Here is an 18,396-nt window from a genome sequence, read left to right on the forward strand (position 1 = left end):
ATTTGAACATCTGCGTCACGAAATAATGCCCGGGTGCACCATTCTCGGTAAATATCAGGCATTACGAAACCCTGGTAAAACTCTTACCGTGGTACTGTCATTAACCTGTTACAGCATTGCTAATGCTGGCAGGATTGTAGTGTTTATAGTATATGTCTTCTGGTGTGGGCTAGAACAAAGTTGTTACTTTCATTGATCTGTCTCAGCATTATCCTTGGTTTTGACAAAATGAAAGTGACTGAGGTATGAGTGATGCTAGTAATGTCATTCCTTATGCAGCCAGTACCTGCTATGAATGGTTGGTGAATGCATTTCAGTGGGCTTGGGAGACTGATGTGTAATAATTCCTCGGTCGATGAGGAAAGAAACGGGAAACCACCTCACTCATTTCCCCAGAACGCCTCTTCAGTGGCACGGAGCCTATGACAGTGGTATCAATCAATCAATCAATCACTACCGATCTGTACTTAGGGCTGTCGCCCAGGTGGTAGTTTACTAACACTACTACAAAATGTTTTCATTTCTCCCCTGAAGGGGTAGGCAGGCCTCCTAGACGGTGACGCCATCTCTCAGGCAAGGAGATTTGCATCGAAGATGTGCGGAGAAGATGTGAGGGTTGGCGGCCGTGGCCTATACTAGGAACTATCCCGGCATTCGCCTTACTGCAGAAGAATGGAAAACCACGAAAAACCATTCTCAGGACAGCTAACGGTGGGGACCAGTCCCTTTCCGTTTCCCGAATGCAGAGGCTTAGAGCCACGGTTCGGTGGCTGGTCGGAATGCAGAGCTGTTGGACACGGACCAGCCATGACCACTAGTGGGTAGACAGCAGGTGGCAGATTCCCTATCAGTTGTTTACCCACCACCTAGTATATTCTTAAATGATTTCAAAAAAGTTGCAAACTTATGAAACATCTCGATTGGTAAATTATCCCACTCCCTAACACCTCTTCGTATAAACTAACAGTTACCCCAATTTGTCCTCTTGAATTCTAAATAAGTTATCTTCATATTGTGATATTTCCTGCTTTTTAAAAACTGCAGTCAAGCTGGGTGGTCTACTAACGTCATTCCACGCCTTCCCTCCACTGACAGCTCGTCTCCTTTCTCCCAAATCTTAACAGCCCACAGATTCATCATTTTCGTAACAGTAAACTCAGAACAAATCGTGCTGCTATCTTTGGATACTTTTCAGTTTTCGAATCAAGTAAGCCTTCTGAAGGTGTTATACACTGGAACCATACTCTAACTGCGGTCTTACCAGAGCCTTATATGCCCTCCCCTTTACGTCCTTACTACAACTCCTAAATACCCGAACCCTGTGAAGAGATTTGTAACCTTTATTTACAATCCCGTTTATGTGAATACCCTAATTAACATTTTTCTTTATACAAACACCTAGGTACTTACAGCGATTCCCATCAACTCAGTAATTAAAGCTGACAGCACTTTTTCTCCTTATGAAACTCACAACCTGACTTTTCACCCCGTTTACCATCATATCATCGTCCGCTCTCCATCTCTCAACTTTGTCGAGATCATTTTGCAGGCGCTTATTTATTACTCTATACAATATGACATCATCCACAAAAATCCTGATCTGAAATTCCAGTTCTTAACTCATATCAGTTATATATATGAAAATCGAAAGGTCCCATGATACTTCCTTGAGGAACTCCCCTCTAAATCATTAAAGGACCAGATAATTCTTCATCTACTCTCATTCTCTGAGTTCTGTTTTCTAGAAATGTAGCCACTCTTAGCCACTTAATCACACTTTTTCACTAATCCAGTTGCATTCATTTTTGTCAGCAGACTCCCATGATCTACCCTATCAAAAACTTGGATAGGTCAATAGTGATACAGTCCTTTTGATCTGCTGTATATTTGCTCTATCTTGTATGATGGATCTGTGGATCTGTTGAGGATACAACCAGCCTACACGGGGAATACTCAAGGTGCATATCTATACTAATACAGTATGCAGAAAAACAAGTAGGCCTACTAAAATTACAAACATTCGCTGGACATCAAGATACGACATAAACCTGCAACATCAGTACAGCATGTGCTCAAAATATGCAATATCACATCTTAAAGGCCCTGTAGATTGTCGAACATGTTGGTGAACACAAATGGCACACACAAAACGACCGTCCGAGCGGCATTTTCACACCATTCACAATAGGGACCGGCTGTATAAGGAACGGTATTACTGGAATAATTTGTTTATTATTCCATTCTAGGAAGTGGTAAGGCGTTTGATCTGCTTTTACAATAATAACTTGAATAAAACTAACGCCCCCGGGTGGGCTCGAACCACCAACCTTTCGGTTAACAGCCGAACGCGCTAGCCGATTGCGCCACGGAGGCTGATGCTACATGAAAGAAGCCTACAGCATTCATCAGCAGTTTACGATGAATGGCAGCGGAAAGGACCAACTTCCATGATTATTTTGAAAATACAGACATTAGACAAAACACGTTTCGTGAGACGATGAATACAAATTAGAATAAACACTTGAAGAGCTATGACGTCAGCATGAGGGCAAAGCAGTTATTGATCCTGTAGGCCGTCCCCTGGTGGACTTGACAAAGTCAAACGTGAATACAGACGATCTTTGCCAAGCGAGATAAAACAGCTGAGGTACAAAGATGGACTGAATTTGTTCAGAACTATGTTGTATATGTGTGCGTAACGATATAATTTCTTTCTTTCTTTCTTAATCTGTTTACCCCCCAGGGTTGGTTTTTCCCTCGGACTCAGCAAGGGATCCCACCTCTACCGCCTCAAGGGCAGTGTCCTAGAGCGTGAGACGTTGGGTCGGGGGATACAACTGGGGAGAATGACCAGTACCTCGCCCAGGTGGCCTCACCTGCTATGCTGAACAGGGGCCTTGGTAGGGGATGGGAATATGGGAAGGGATAGACAAGGAAGAGGGAAGGAAGCAGCCGTGGCCTTAAGTTAGGTACCATCCCGGTATTTGCCTGGAGAAGAAGTGGGAAACCACGGAAAACCACTTCCAGGATGGCTGAGGTGGGAATCGAATCCACCTCTACTCAGTTGGCCTCCCGACGCTGAGTGGACCCCGATCCAGCTCTCGTACCACTTTTCAAATTTCGTGGCAGAGCCGGGAATCGAACCCGGGCCTCCGGGGGTAGCAGCTAATCACACTAACCACTACACCACAGAGGCGAACTAAGATATAATTTTGATTTGAAATTAAAGATTTACGTCCGCCTCTGTGGTGTAGTGGTTAGTGTGATTAGCTGCCAAACCCAGAGGCCCGGGTTTGATTCCCGGCTCTGCCACGAAATTTGAAAAGTGGTACGAGGGCTGGAACTGGGTCCACTCAGCCTCGGGAGGTCAACTGAGTAGAGGGGGATTCGATTCCCTCCTCAGCCATCCTGGAAGTGGTTTTCTGTGGTTTCCCACTTCTCCTCCCGGCAAATGCCAGGATGGTACCTAACTTAAGGCCACGGCCGCTTCCTTCCCTCTTCCTTGTCTATCCTTTCCAAACTTCCCATTCCTCACAAGGCCCCTGTTCAGCATAGCAGGTGAGGCCGCCTGGGCGAGGTACTGGTCATCCTCCTTAGTTGTATCCACAAACCCAGAGTCTGAAGCTCCAGGATACTGCCCTTGAGGCGGTAGAGGTGGTATCCCTCGCTGAGTCCGAGGGATAAACCGATCCTGGAGGGAAAACCGATTGCGAACGAACGAAATTAAAGATTTACAGTCGATGCCGTTTATTGGGACATCGCTTTTAACTACGTATTGGGTAGCGATAGAGATAGAGCTGCGCCCAAATAACTTCTACAGGGAAGACGGCTTCAAGTTATCAAATACGTTGATACCTGTTCTCCAGAAATACATGCGTAACATCTATTTGACAACAGCACAGCGCGACGGTCCCTGAGTCGAGTTAGTAGGGGGCCGTGGATAATGCGATCGTGACTTCCACGTTCCTTGCTGTCAGCAGCAGACATTCACATGCTTTGCCCCAATGAAAGTCAATGGAACTTAGCAGAAAGCTCGGTTTTTTGTTACACTCGTTAATATAAAGTTGTTTTAATTCAGATATTATATTTATTCATTCATTTATTAATTTTTTCATTTATATATTCATTCATTCATTTATTTATTTATTATTTATTTTAATAAATGACCATGAGTCACGAAAATCTACGTTCATTAATTCTGTAGTCCAGAACCAAACAAACGTAAGGGCCAAACAATTAACTTTGCAGGAGAGCGAGAAAACAACATTTCGATGAAATTTCCAGCATTAATTCTGAAAGGTGATGATGATGATGATGACGATGCTTGTCGTTTAAAGGGGCCTAACATCGAGGTCATCGGCCCATAATGGTACGAAATGAGACGAAATGTAATGGAAAAGTAAAAGTCCAAAATCCTCCACTGACCAGAATTCAAAACGTGAGGATGAAGAATGAATGGATGGATATGAATTTAAAACAATCAGTGGATCCGACCCGCAATGCCTCACAGTTACAGAAAATGACGTAAAACAATAGTATTACTGACCAACGGACTACCTCTGTAACATAATACTGAATCGATGATGCTTGTATTCTAAAAGAGTCCAAAATCCAATTCATCGGCCCCTCATAATGCTACTTATGCTAGGAAAGTAGAACCGTGGTATTTGTCATGTTCAGGTACTAATCAAAAGTAGCGTAGACTCGCGGTATTCCACACATTATGGCACTGCCACTGCCTTCGTAATGTCCAGGCCGTATTGTACCTCTGATGACGTCACGCTTTGGGGGGAACTTGAAGGCGGTACGCATACGCTCCGCTTGAATAACACACTCGTTTAAATTACTTAAGAACTGTTAACACCTTATAAAACCAAAACCTATCGTCAAATATTTGTTAATTCTGACATACAATGCATATTCTTCTCCGTAACGTTCTATTTCTCGCGTATATACGTTCGTTTGCGTGAGTACAGCCTAACACTTTGAGACATATTCTTGCGATTTTATCCATTTTCTGGTCAACTGGAACATTCACATCATACACACTGACAGAAAACATGCAGCCAATTATCATACTATTTATTATAAATATAAATTATTTCTGTACCTCACTGTTTCCACTTCATGAACACTGCAGCTTTCCTGGACCTCTTACAGGAAGTTACACCAGTATGGAGTAGGTCTGCTCTCTTTGAAGCACTTTGTTGAATACACAAGTCGGTGTGAATTTTGGAAAAATTATTTAAAAACATATTCACCCAAATATATATACACTGTCCGGCCAGGTCTTCCAATTTCTTCCCGCAGTCACAAATGACTAGGGAATCTGCCAACTGCATTGACTCCAAAGCCAAGGATATTGTGACACACTTAGGATTGTCTGAATTTAGAAATACCATCTTATATGTATCTGACACTAACACACAAAATACTTTGTACACCTCAATTCTAAGTTCTATTGACATGTCTGATGGATACTTTAAGCCCCCTCGATTTAGGAAATTCAGATATCTTACTTCTGGAGATAATTCATATATAAGATCTGAATCTGTCAGAAGATAACATTTACATAAATCACACTGCTGTTTGATACTCCTTTTCTTTTTTTTTTTTTTTTTTTTGCTTCTCGTCGCGCCGACACAGATAGGTCTTACGGCGACGATAGGACAGGAAAGGTCTAGGAATGGGAAGGAAGTGGCCGTGGCCTTAATTAAGGTACAGCCCCAGCATTCGCCTGGCGTGAAAATGGGGAACCACGGAAAACCATCTTCAGGGCTGCCGACAGTGGGGTTCGAACCCACTGTCTCCCGAATACTGGATACTGGCCGCACTTAAGCGACTGCAGCTATCGAGCTCGGTGATACTCATAAATAAGACTTGCATTTTCAAATACACCGAATTCAGATAAGCCATAGGTCTGATTACATAAAAATACAGGACCTACCTAATGGGACCCATGTTTATGACATAAAAAAAATTACCTCACCATCTGGACGTGACACTCTTATTTCTCTCAGGATGTGATTTTCAGGAAAGTGCTTGATACACACAACTGTGTTTTGATTAACTATTAAATTCTCCCTGGGAATAGCCTTCTTCCATAACTAAACTAGTTCTTCATCAAAAGGAAACACAAATACCGGAGTGTACTCTCCTTGTTTATAATTGGCTTTGCAGCCAGGCACACAGCAACTCTTAGGCATGGTGATTTCCCTCACTGATCATCTTAATTCAAGTATATACAATTCGTGGTTAATAATAAAACACAGAATGCAGAAACTCAATTAATTTTACACTATAAATATAACTTTACACAAATAAACTACAAAATTAAAACACCGAAGAACGATCTTCTTAACCTATAGCTTCACATAAATACACGCTCACACTAAGTTTTCTTCACTAATTAACGAGTTTCCACTTAATAATGCAGTCGATGACGACTCATTCTCACATATATCTGAGTGAACATGCAGCCATCGTTAAAAGTTTCAATAAAACTGCGAAAAACTGTGTTTAACTCTACTAACTCATGTGCTAAACTTCCCCCCTAACGATCAGCTGATTGCTTTCCCGCGCTAGTTACAATACGGCCTGGACATCACGAAGGCAGTGGCACTGCTCATAGGAAATGATATTCGCACATGCAATAAAGACCTATGGTGTTTCGCACATTGCGGCGCCATTTACAGGCAACGCAAACCTATGGTGTTCATCACATACGTGTACTAGCCACAGGCAGCCGCACTACCCCGTGGTGTTTCTCATATAGTGGTACTAATCACAGGTACTGTAAGAGCCAGCAACGCACTCTGTAGCTACTAATCACAAACCTATTTTGTACCTAACATAGTGGTATTACGCGCAAGTAAAAGCGACCCATGGTGTTCCCCGCGTGGTGATACTAATCACAAGTAGTTTCATGGTTCTAATACAGTCATCCCTTGGTTTCCCCTTTAGTCGCCTCTTACGACAGACAGGGGATACCGTGGGTGAATTATTCGTCTGGGTCCCCCTCACAAGGGGTATTTCTGAAACGATTGGTTGGATTTTTATAAAACCTTCGATTGGCATGCTTGATGTCGTTCAGCTTTGTTTATAATTGCAGCTTCTTTTAAATGTCAAAATATTGAGAATTGATTGTTTGACTCTAAGGGAATTTCATTTTATGTGCATTTTGCTCCGAGACATATGAACGTAACTCAGTGGAATGGTACACAACACACAGATTTGTATTACATTAATACACTTGTCAAACATTTAAAAGTAACTAAAATATTAGTAAATGTAATTAACAATAACAAAAAGTCAAAATTTTAAGTAAGCGTACAATTATGGATGGTTTCTTGTTCCAGGTCGAACATTCCCATAATTTCTAAAACAAATCCATTACCGTAAAGTTATCCGACTGCAGAGCTAAATGGTTAACGTGCTGGCCTTCGACCAGAGGGGTCCCGGGTTAGATTCCCGGCAGGGTCGGGAATTTTAACCACAATTGGTTCATTTCGCTGGCACGGGGGCTGGGTGTATGTGTCATCATCATCATTTCATGCTCATCACGACACGCAGGTCGCCTACGGGAGTCAAATGAAAAGACCTGCAGCTGGCGATCCGAACATGCCCTCGGACACTCCCGGCACTAAAAGCCATACACCATTTCATTTACCTAAAGGAAAAGTAATGGATTGGAACTAACCTTCAGTTCTATTATAGGTGGGGACAAAACATGACGGCCTCAGTTCCTAAAAGCGAGCTGGAAGCTAGTAGTCAATCACACCCCGCACCCTGCTGAGTTAACGAGTTCTATGTGATCCTTGTTTGTTTTGGAAAGGCTGCCAAACCACTTTCTTCCTCACACTCTATAGTATTTACCCTTTCTTCGTGTAGAGTACAGTAGCCGATTTGACAACTCTGGCTGCAGTAGAGGTAGTAAATCCTATAATTCGCTAATAGACACCGAGCTGCCGCTGGAAAGTAGTGGTGTGAGGCGAGGTCGTCATGATTTGTCCCCAACTATAACATAAATCCTCAACTGTATTTTTTTCTGCATTCTAACAGTCCACATCAGCCGATAGAACGAACTCTACCATTGGTTCCCCTCTACTTTTAAATTTACTGCTGCAAGTTTTATACATTCCAAAATAGTGCTTCTAACAACACAAACTCAGTCTGGAAAGAGCACGGAAAAAGTAATATCTTCTAGTCTTGAATCTACACTAGAAAATAATAACAGGGCAGCAATGAAATAGTTGGGTTTTTTATTGTTGTTGTTTTTTTTTTTTTTGTGAAGACCAATAATTCACTGTTTGAACAATACTGTGTTCAGAGCACAGTGTTATCTGACAATGGAGTTAATTGCACCAGACTGTTCTAAAGTAAGAAGCAAAGAGAAATAAATCTCTCCGTTGTGGAGTTACCGGTTCCTTGTTCTCAAATCTTAGAACCAAAGAGAATCAAAGTGGCATTCACTACCATTTTTGGCTCTATGAAGTGATGTATTTACTAGTTTTTGACTTTAGGACACTTCGTTATTAAAAGTTATTTGTCTTTACTACTCACTGCATCTAACAGACCACGGTTAATGTAACAGAATAACAACAACAACAAATGGAGTTACGTTTCTTTGGCTCCGGGCTACAGAATTAATTATATTTATTATTTATTTTGAAAGGATCCACTACTTCCCAGACAATCTGAGCTGCCATAAGGATAAAGTTTAACGTGAAGCAAAATTATCTAAAACTTAAAATTAATCACAATATAATTCTATAACTTCACACTAGTTCGTACAATATAACTGTCACAATAAATAAAGCTATTAACATTATCTTCATTCACAGTACAAATCCTAAGAGTAAACATTCAGAAGTTTCCTGGGCAGCGCCGGATTTTAAAACTAGTAATATACAACCTGTGACAATAATGTTCGGTGAATAGTCCTGTACTATCAACATAGATGAACAATGCACGAGAGTGACCTCACTGTCCTCCCATAACTATGCAATGCTGAGATCGGCGATACATGTCCTGGAAACTTTGCAAGAAGGCTTCCTTTGGGATGGTGTTCAAAAGCCTCGTCACGTTTCGTTGGATGACAGGAATATCGTCAAATCGCTTTCCTTTCAAAGCGAGTTTGAGTCGTGGGAATAGGAAGAAGCCTGGAAGTCTGTTAAGCCTCTAAATGTGCCTTCTGATCGTCAGTCACGTGATGTGGCACAAGACGAGAACACGTTTTCCTCTTCCCTAACTTCTGGGTAACGATTTGAGGCACGGATTCGCGGTTAATCTGCAGTTCATCCGCTATCATGCGCACAGTTAATCGCCGATCGTTCGTGATTAATGTCCTCACCTTCTCAATGTTTTCGTCACTGACGGCGGTCGCCGGTCTTCCGCTACGGCGTTGTCAGAAACACTTTTCCGGCCTCCTCGAGAACGGGCGAACCACTCGTACACACTCTTCAAGGACAGTGTTTGATCTTCATAAACACGTACTAGAATCGCATGCGTTTCTATCGGCCAAGCTTAAAATAAAACTGTACATTGATCTTTTGGTCGTTGATGTTCCTGTTCGCAGTTCAGAACCAACGCGCTAAACACGCACTGTGTCAAACAGATCTTACACGGCACACACACGCTGCTCAACTGAACAACGTTGGGAGCAGGTGGTCAAAACCTGCTGCTGAGCAGATGCAGCGTTGTGTGTCGCCAGTGTTGCCGGATCGACCGTTCTGACTTCATTCACCGAACTTTATTGCCACAGGTTGTATACAGGGTGTATCAGAACTATACCGACAAAAAAAAAAATATTAAGAACGATGGTGCAATCGAATAGGCGGAGGACATTTTTCTTTTCTAGAAAATGAGTTCACTTTGTTACTTCCTGGCGCGCGATTCAAATTGACGAAATTGCCGTGTTTGCTATGTCAGAGCGCCAGCCGCTGCCTGTTGGTGTGCGTCAAAGGAGGGAAGGGAAGGGAAGGGAGGAAAAGTGGGAGACAGAGGACAGTACGAATGCACAAGTTTCTCATAGTCGTTTCCCAGCCCCAAGGATACATTCACTCGAGCAATGCACGCATGTTGTTGCAGAATATAAATTATGGAAAGTCTGAAATACAGCACTCGAGAGCTCTCGCCGATATATAAGACACAAACCCGCCAGAAGTGATAAAATACCAAGTGCCTAAGCACTCTACAGTTTGTAGGTCAACCACGTTGCACAAACGTACAGCCGTCCTCCGCTGTTTTCACACATGCCTATATAGACCTCAGCTTCCCACTACTCTTTCATGATACGTCTAGACTGATGTTGGCCATCCAATCACAAGTGGAATATCCTCTTGTCATCCCAAGACCACGCCCAGAACCACTTCCGGATCCCAAGACTATATCATCAACGGACTCTGGGCTGTTCCACATGACTCATTAAAAATTTACGAGTTGTAAATAGTACTGTTTTCCATCCATTTGTACAAAACGAATTACTCATATCACATATGGAGACCTTCCAGCTTGAAATATTAATAATAAATATACAAATGTAATAATAATACGAATAATGACAATATCTCTTACTTCTGAATACAGTACGAGGATCTGATATATGTACTATCACACATCTAATATAAAATTAGTCCTTCCTTCTTTCATGAATCCCTCTTGTCTCATTCTTCAAGCGATCGTTCCTTTACGATTTTTTTCATTTTTTGCAATCATCTTCACAATTTTCCTTGTTGATACGGACCGATGACCATGCGGGTTTACAACTAAGAAATTACAAAAACCATCGCCAGTTAACACGATTAAACAATATGTCTATGAAAGCAATGCTCGGTTTGATATGGACTAAGCAACAAAAGTCTAAATTCATGAATTCTAGTATCATGGTAGGTATGGTAAAACTCTATAAGACATAAATTATTGGAATTTGTATTCTCTATGGCTTTTGTTATGTAATAGCCTAGTTTTCGATAGTACCAATAACGTTAAGTATTTTAAAAATTAAATTCTAGGCACCTTCCCTTAACCTACCATTTCATTCAGCGTGAATAAAAGTTATTTATAGCCTAGACTGTAACGCCTTATTACCATACTTTAGTCTGACTCGTTGGCTGAATGGTCAGCGTACTGGCCTTCAGTTCAGAGGGACCCGGGTTCGATCCCCGGCCGGGTCGGGAATTTTAACCTTAATTGGTTAATTCAAATGGCTCGGGGGCTGGGTGTGTGTGGCGTATTCAACATTAGAAATCATCTTAGGTAGGGTCCTCATCTTCACAGACATGCAGGTCGCCTAATAGGCCGTCTACTAGAAAAGACCTGCACCAGGTCTCTCCGGAGGCCATACGCCATTATTATTATTTACCATACGTTACATACCGATTTACATTTCATTCTGTGCACCCATTTTCTCGTTGTTCGGCGCCGTTATGGACTTAGCAACAAAAATCGAAATTCAAGAATGTATATCTTTGATGTCATGGTCGGTACGGTAAAAATGTATGAGAAATAAAATATCGGAAATTTAATTGTATATAAATGTGGTGTTTTTCGGTAGGACCACTAATAACAAATACTTGAGAATTAAATTTTAGGCCTTCCCCTAAACTACCATATCACTCAGCGTAAATAAAATGAATTAAATCCTAGATAGTAGTGCATCATTCCCCGACTTTATATACCGATTTTCATTAAGTTCTTTTCAGTCATTTTCTCGTGATGCCCGTACATACATACATACATACATACATACAGACAGACAGACAGACAGACAGACAGACAGACAGACAGACAGACAGACAGACAGACAGACAGACAGACAGACAGACAGACAGACAGACAGACAGACAGACAGACAGACAGAGACAGGTGACGGAAACTTAAAAAGTGTATTTCATTGTTTCTGTGGACTCAACCGATACAGAAATATCATTCTTTTTTCAATTCTGAGCAATGTACAGACAAAACTCGTATTTTATACATATAGAAGTTGATTAGTATACCAGGCAAAGTATTCAGTGGCATCTTGGAAGTGAGGTTGCGGTCGGTGATTGAGACGAAGTTGGATGAAAACCAGTGGGGTTTCAAACCACACAGGGGCTGTCAGGATCAGATTTTCAGTATGCGCCAGGTAACTGAAAAATGCTACGAGAGGAATAAACAGTTATGTTTATGTTTTGTAGATCTAGAGAAAGCATATGACAGGGTACTGAGAGAAAAGATGCTCGCCATACTGGGGGACTATGGAATTCAGGGTAGATTATTAAAATAAATCAAAGGCATTTATGTTGACAATTGGTGTGTGGTGGAAGTTGATGGTAGAATGAGTTCTTCGTTCAGGCTACTTACAGGAGTTACACAAGGCTGTAACCTTTCACCATTGTAGTTCGTAGTTTACATGGATCATCTACTGAAAGGTATTGTTATGTGCCAGCCCCGTGGTAGCCCCTTTAGGTATGTCCAGGAAGGTCTAGTGACTCACACGACCTGGGATCTCCCAGCCGGCTTGTAGGGTGGGGCCGGCCTTTCTGTGTATTGTTATCGTCGGTCGGCTTACCCGCGAATTTCTTGGAGATTCAACGGGAATGTTCTGGCTCTAGCTACCTCGCGAAAATTCTGGCTGAAATCACCGAGCTATAAAAAGAGAGGCGAGCCGCGGACAGTCAGACACAGTTGGGCTCCGAGTTGGAGTCGGTGTGAGACTCGGTGTGTTGGGGGTTCGGTGGCTGGGCTATCGCTAGTGTCGCACCGAGGTCTGAACCAGGAGCTGTTATTGTGGTGTCGGAGAGACCAGTGAGTGAGGGGACTGGAGACGACGGAACCGAAGACTATACTGTATGTTCGTGTATTTGTGCGTGAGTCAGCAAGGGAAGCTGCTATCGCGAGTGTGAAGGTAAATGGACCTGTTTTAATGTTCGCTGTTGTGAGTATCGTCCTGCTGTTTAATACTGTTAAGCTGTTTAATTGTTCTCTAAATGTAACTGTGTGAATTACTGGACTGTCTGTGGAGTCGAATCAACGAACAGTCGTCGTGTGTCGAGTGTCCCGTAGCCCTGTGTTGAGATCCAGCGGTCTACACACAGCTGCTGTATGAGGTGACTGGACCTGGGGAAGTGAAAGTGAGGAGTAAGCGTCCGCAGGTAGACAAACGGGCTGGACCGCCTGCTACGCCATAAGGAAGAGCAGTGTAGCCATTCGTAACTGGTTAGAATGGTGCGTGTTTATTATTATGTCATCCTGTATTAGGTCATCTTGAAATAAATTGGAGTAATGAAACAGATGAAGTTTTATTCGTAACAGTGCAAAGTGGTAGGGAGGGATTCAGTTAGGTGGAAATGTTGTAAGCACTCTGGCCTATGCTGACGACTTGCTCTTAATGGCAGATTGTGCCGAAACCCTGCAGTCTTGGAACTTGAAATTAGGTGCAGTGAGTATGGTATGAAAATTAGCCTTTCCAAGACTAAACTTATGTCAGTAGGTGAGTAATGCAAGAGAACTGAATGTCAGATCGGTGATACAAAGTTGAAACAGGCAGATAATTTTAAGTATTTAGGATGTATATTCTCCTAGGATGAGTATAGTAAGTAAGATTGAATCAAAGTGCAGTAAAGCTAATGTAGTGTGCTCGCAGTTGCGATCAACAATAATCTGTAAGAAGGAAGTCAGCTCCCGGACGAAATTATCTTTACATCGGCCCTTTTATAGACCAACCTTGCTGTACGTGAGTGAAAGATGGGTGGACTCAGAATATCTTATTCGTAAGTTACAAGTGATAGACATGAAAGCAGTGAGAATGACTGCTGGTGCAAACACGTGGGAACAATGGCAGGATGATACTCGGAATGAGGAGATAAAGGCTAAGTTAGGAATTAACTCGATGGATGAAACTGTACGGATAAACCGGCTTCGGTGGTGGGGGTCATGTGAGGCGAATAGAGGATAGGTTATCTAGGAGAATAATGGACTCTGTTAAGGAGGGTAAGAGAAGTAGAGGAAGATCAAGACGACGATGGTTAGACTCAGTTTCTAAGTTAAGAGGTGTAGAACTGAGGCCACAACACTAGTTGCAAATAGAGGATTGTGTCGCCATTTAGTAAATTCAGAGGCTTGCAGACTGAACGCTGAAAGGCAATAATGGTCTATAACGATGATATACGTACGTATTTTCCTCTATTGCTGACAACATGTGGTCTGTTGTACTTGATTGTCCCGTCATATATTGTTTATTTTGTCGGACATTGTCGAGGCTGCACTTGAGAGCTCGTTACATCACTCATGCTCTACTGTTGTTTCGTGTTTTTTATGCTAAGCTGCAGTGAAAATGTGAATGTTCTAATATGAATATGCACCTTTCGTATATCTTTCGCCTCGTGTTTCTTGAATGCATTGAAACTTGAAGCGGGTCGTCAGCAGTGTTCCCAACTCAGCGGATTTTCCGCCAAATTTGGTGGGATTTTAAAATGGAACAGTGGATAAATTTTCCATTTAGTGTACAGCAGGCATTTTGACGGATTTTCAATTTTTGTTAGCGATTTTCAGCGGTAACAATATCACCTTTATTCATCAGGAGAAAAAAAGAAATATAGAACGTACTGCGGCATAACAGTCTACGTATTTCCGTTGTATTGAACTTATGCTGCATACTACCACTCGTTTTCTGGACCAGCTCTGGCCCACAGCCTCAGGCAGAACTTGTTACAATCGTTACTGTACTCTTGATGAGCCGTCGTAGTGTATCGTGTTTGATAACGTGTTTCTTTTGACATCAGGTTCTTTCTGGTACGGTACGTCAATATGTCGAAAGAAAAGGTTAGAAAGTGGTCAGATATTCCGTAAAGAGTCATTAAATAACTAAGCTTTAAAAGACTAGTTGGTTGAGTTTCCCAGTGATCCCAAATGCGGACGGTGCGTCTATTGGCAGTGCAATATAAATGCGAAATTGTTTGATATTATTTCTTTCCGGATTTATCAAAAACAATGAAAACAGTAATGAAAGTGAAAATAACTTTCGAAATGGATTTGAAAATGTCCGTATGTGCTTTGCTGCTGTGAACTGCCAGCATATAGTACCATGTCGCCTCATATGAGACCACAGACCCTCAACCCAGCACATCTGCCTCAGAACATATACGGCAGTGCGGGGAGAAGATGATGATGATAAACTCCTGTTCTGAAACTGGTGAGTTTTGAGTTAATCTCCTTCATTAAAACAGCTGGAATATGCTATTTTGCTTCAGTTCGAAAGTTAGCGGAATGTAGCGGATTTTCAACTAAAATTTAGCGGAGAAAATATTTACGGGTTGGCAACACTGATCGTCAGTGATCGAGCACGTACATGAGATATGTTTATATCACCTAACGTCATTTCGTTTCCTTTCTCTAAGTTCCAGACGGTAAGTGAAATCCTTGGAGGAGCTTGATAAAAGATTATGCTGCTGATACTTCAAAAAATCCTGATGATGATTCGGACGGGAACCGGGAAGATGAGCCATGCAATGACCCAGATAGGCTGAATGAAAAGGGTGTTCGGACATTTCGTACCACGGACATTCCGTACTATTTTATTTCTGAGGATATTTCGTACCACCTACGTCAGGTTCTAGGACATTTCGTACCACTTGATCGGCTGATTACCTGCGAAGTGTCAGCTAATGATTTTAAAATATTTAGGAGAGGACATTCCGTACCACTTGAAAGAGTGGGAAGTATTGCGAAGTAAAAACGATATCCTAATTAATGTATTCATTTGTATATCCATTGTCCATTACTGGCGCAGAAGCCTCCACACCGTATGACCACTACTGATATTAACATTCCGTCGGGCTCAACTTATCTGTTTGGTACACGTGTTAATTATCTCGTATTCGCCATTCGCGGGGACCTAGCTACTTTCACCGTTCAGTAGTTTGCTGTTTCCGTCTGACCTTCAAGCCCATGTCGACCAGTTCGTCGAATCTTTCATTTTGCTTACTTGATAATGAAATAATGCAGTAGTTTATAAACATTCACAATAATATTATCAATCCGTATGCTCGCCAGGCACATTGCGCCCGAACACGACGTATATTTCTGTTGTATTGCTTTGTTTTAGGATTTATACTTCAAAAAATCTACTTTCTTACGATAATATTTACGTAAACATAAGTATAGTTTAAAGGCAAATTATTAAAATAATATAGAAGTTTTCTTCAGCATATGTAAATTATTTTTGTTTCCGATTTCTAATGTGTGTCTATAGGCTAATTACAACCGCCTGTGTGGAAATAGAATTCAAATTTGACAACAAGTGGTACGGATTGTCCTGGCGTAAATATTTGTGGATTACGGGAAAACCGTTCGCAGGGTGGATAACGGCTAGGTGGTACGAAATGTCCTCAAAAATCAAATGGTACGGAATGTCCGTGGTACGAAATGTCCGGGCACCCCTACGTCATTATTTACCTTCGAACGGTTTTCCCGTATTCCCGAAATATTTACGCCAGGACAATCCATACCACCTGATATCAAATTAGAATTCCATTTCCACGCCAGCGGGCTTGTAATGAGCCTGACACACACCCTTTAGAAATCAGAAACAAAAATATTTTATGATATTTGCTGAAGAAAACGTATATACTATTTTAATGATTGCCCTTTTAACTATACTTAGCACTTAATATTATCATAAGAAAGTAGATTTTTTAAATATCAATCCTGAAACAAACCAACACAAGAAAAATAGACATCGTGTTCAGGCGCAATGTGCCTGAGGAGCATAAGGATGTATAATGTTACTGTTACTGTCAATATTTATGAACTAGTGCGTGATTTCATTATCAAGTAAGTAAAATAAAATATTCTGATGAACTGTCCGATATGGGCTTGAAGATCACGCGGAAACAGGAAACTACTGAAAGGTGGAAATAGTTAGGTCCCCGCGAATGACGTATACGAGATAAGAATTCACACGTGTGCCAGTGAGATCTGTTGCACCCGAAGGAAGGTTAACATCAGTAGTGTTCACACCGTATGGAGGCTTCTGCGCCAGTTGTGGTCAATGGATATACAAATTAATACACGTATTAGGATATCGTTTTGGCTTCGCACTACTTCACAATCTTTCAAGTGGTACGAAATGTCCCAGAACCAATGACAAGTTTTTAGGTACAGACATACAACGAATTTCAGAATAACTGACATCTACGTTGTCCATAAATTCCGGTACGTGGGTTGATAGAAATGAGCTTTGTCATCCCTTGCGATCTCCACAATGGACAGAGTCTGAAGATGTCTTTGTCACTGAACCAACCAAGGATTTTTTTTTAATCAATCTGCTTTACGTGGCACCGACACAGACAGGTTTTATGGCGACGATGGGATAGGAAATGCCTATGAGTGAGAAGGAAGCGACCGTGGCCTTAATTGAGGAACAAGGCCAGCATTTTCCTTGTGTGGAAATGGGAAAACTACGAAAAACCATCTCAGGGATTTACTAAAGTTGAAGACCCAGGGTCTTCAAGGTTGGCCTTCCCGAATCTTATTCAGGATTGTTGATTCTTACAGAGCGATCGCCATTCGCTCCAGCCCTCCCCCTTTATCCGGGCTTGGGACCGGCTGCAGCACTACTAAGGTCCTCAATCCCGCAAACCTATTTCACAGGAAAGAAAGGAAGAACTAGTAGCAGGACTCAAGAGGTTATGGGAACAAAAGCGAGCATCCAAAAGGAACAAGTCATAAGCGCTCCCTAGTGGGCTTAAATCAGTAAGAACCATCTTCAGAGCTGCCGACAGTGGGGTTCGAACCCACTATCTCCCGAATGCAAGCTGAGAGCTACGTGACCCAAACTGCACAGCCATTTGCTCTGTCAACCAAGGAGTCTCAATGTGACAGCAGCCATGTAACACTGAACAGCGACAATCACCGTCTTGATTATTTTCAGCTCATTTTTAATGTTAATGATTAGTGAAGGGATTTTAAGGTGCAACACCTTTCCAAAAATATAGTTATTGTCATACAGGTAGGTCAATATATGTATTTGCGGACATGAAATGAAGCGAAACAAACAATTTGTTGCACCTTTTGCACCGTTTTTGTGAGATTACTACATGTTGCCACATTTTCCATTCTATTTCATGTTTCAACACCTTTTCCCCGCACTTTTTAATCTGCGTTTTTAAAGGATTACAGCTGGGCCCACGAGAGTTGTAGTGTGACGTTTAGCACCACCGGCGAGAAAAAGTTGAGTAACGCTGCTCGAAAATGATCTGTTGCTATGGCAATGATAACAGAGATGCCACATCTAAGGAAGCTATCGCCACGTGAGGTGATTTGCTCTGAGTCGCTTTTGTGATGTTATTCGGAGTGGTACTGTGTTAGTTGTTGCTGGTTTATGTAGGCCCAATAATTTAAATGTTTGTTTCT

The 18,396-nt window shown here is 41.8% G+C and overlaps 1 non-coding gene across 1 annotated transcript; it reads right to left on the minus strand.

Annotated features, from left to right (window-relative positions):
* Positions 1 to 2,299: 2,299 nt before the first annotated feature.
* TRNAN-GUU (transfer RNA asparagine (anticodon GUU)) lies at positions 2,300 to 2,373 on the minus strand. The gene has a single exon. It is a non-coding gene; the product is annotated as a tRNA-Asn (tRNA).
* Positions 2,374 to 18,396: the final 16,023 nt, after the last annotated feature.

This window comes from Anabrus simplex, chromosome 12 (assembly GCF_040414725.1).
Source record: "Anabrus simplex isolate iqAnaSimp1 chromosome 12, ASM4041472v1, whole genome shotgun sequence".
In the NCBI taxonomy this organism is placed as follows: Eukaryota; Metazoa; Arthropoda; class Insecta; order Orthoptera; family Tettigoniidae; genus Anabrus; species Anabrus simplex.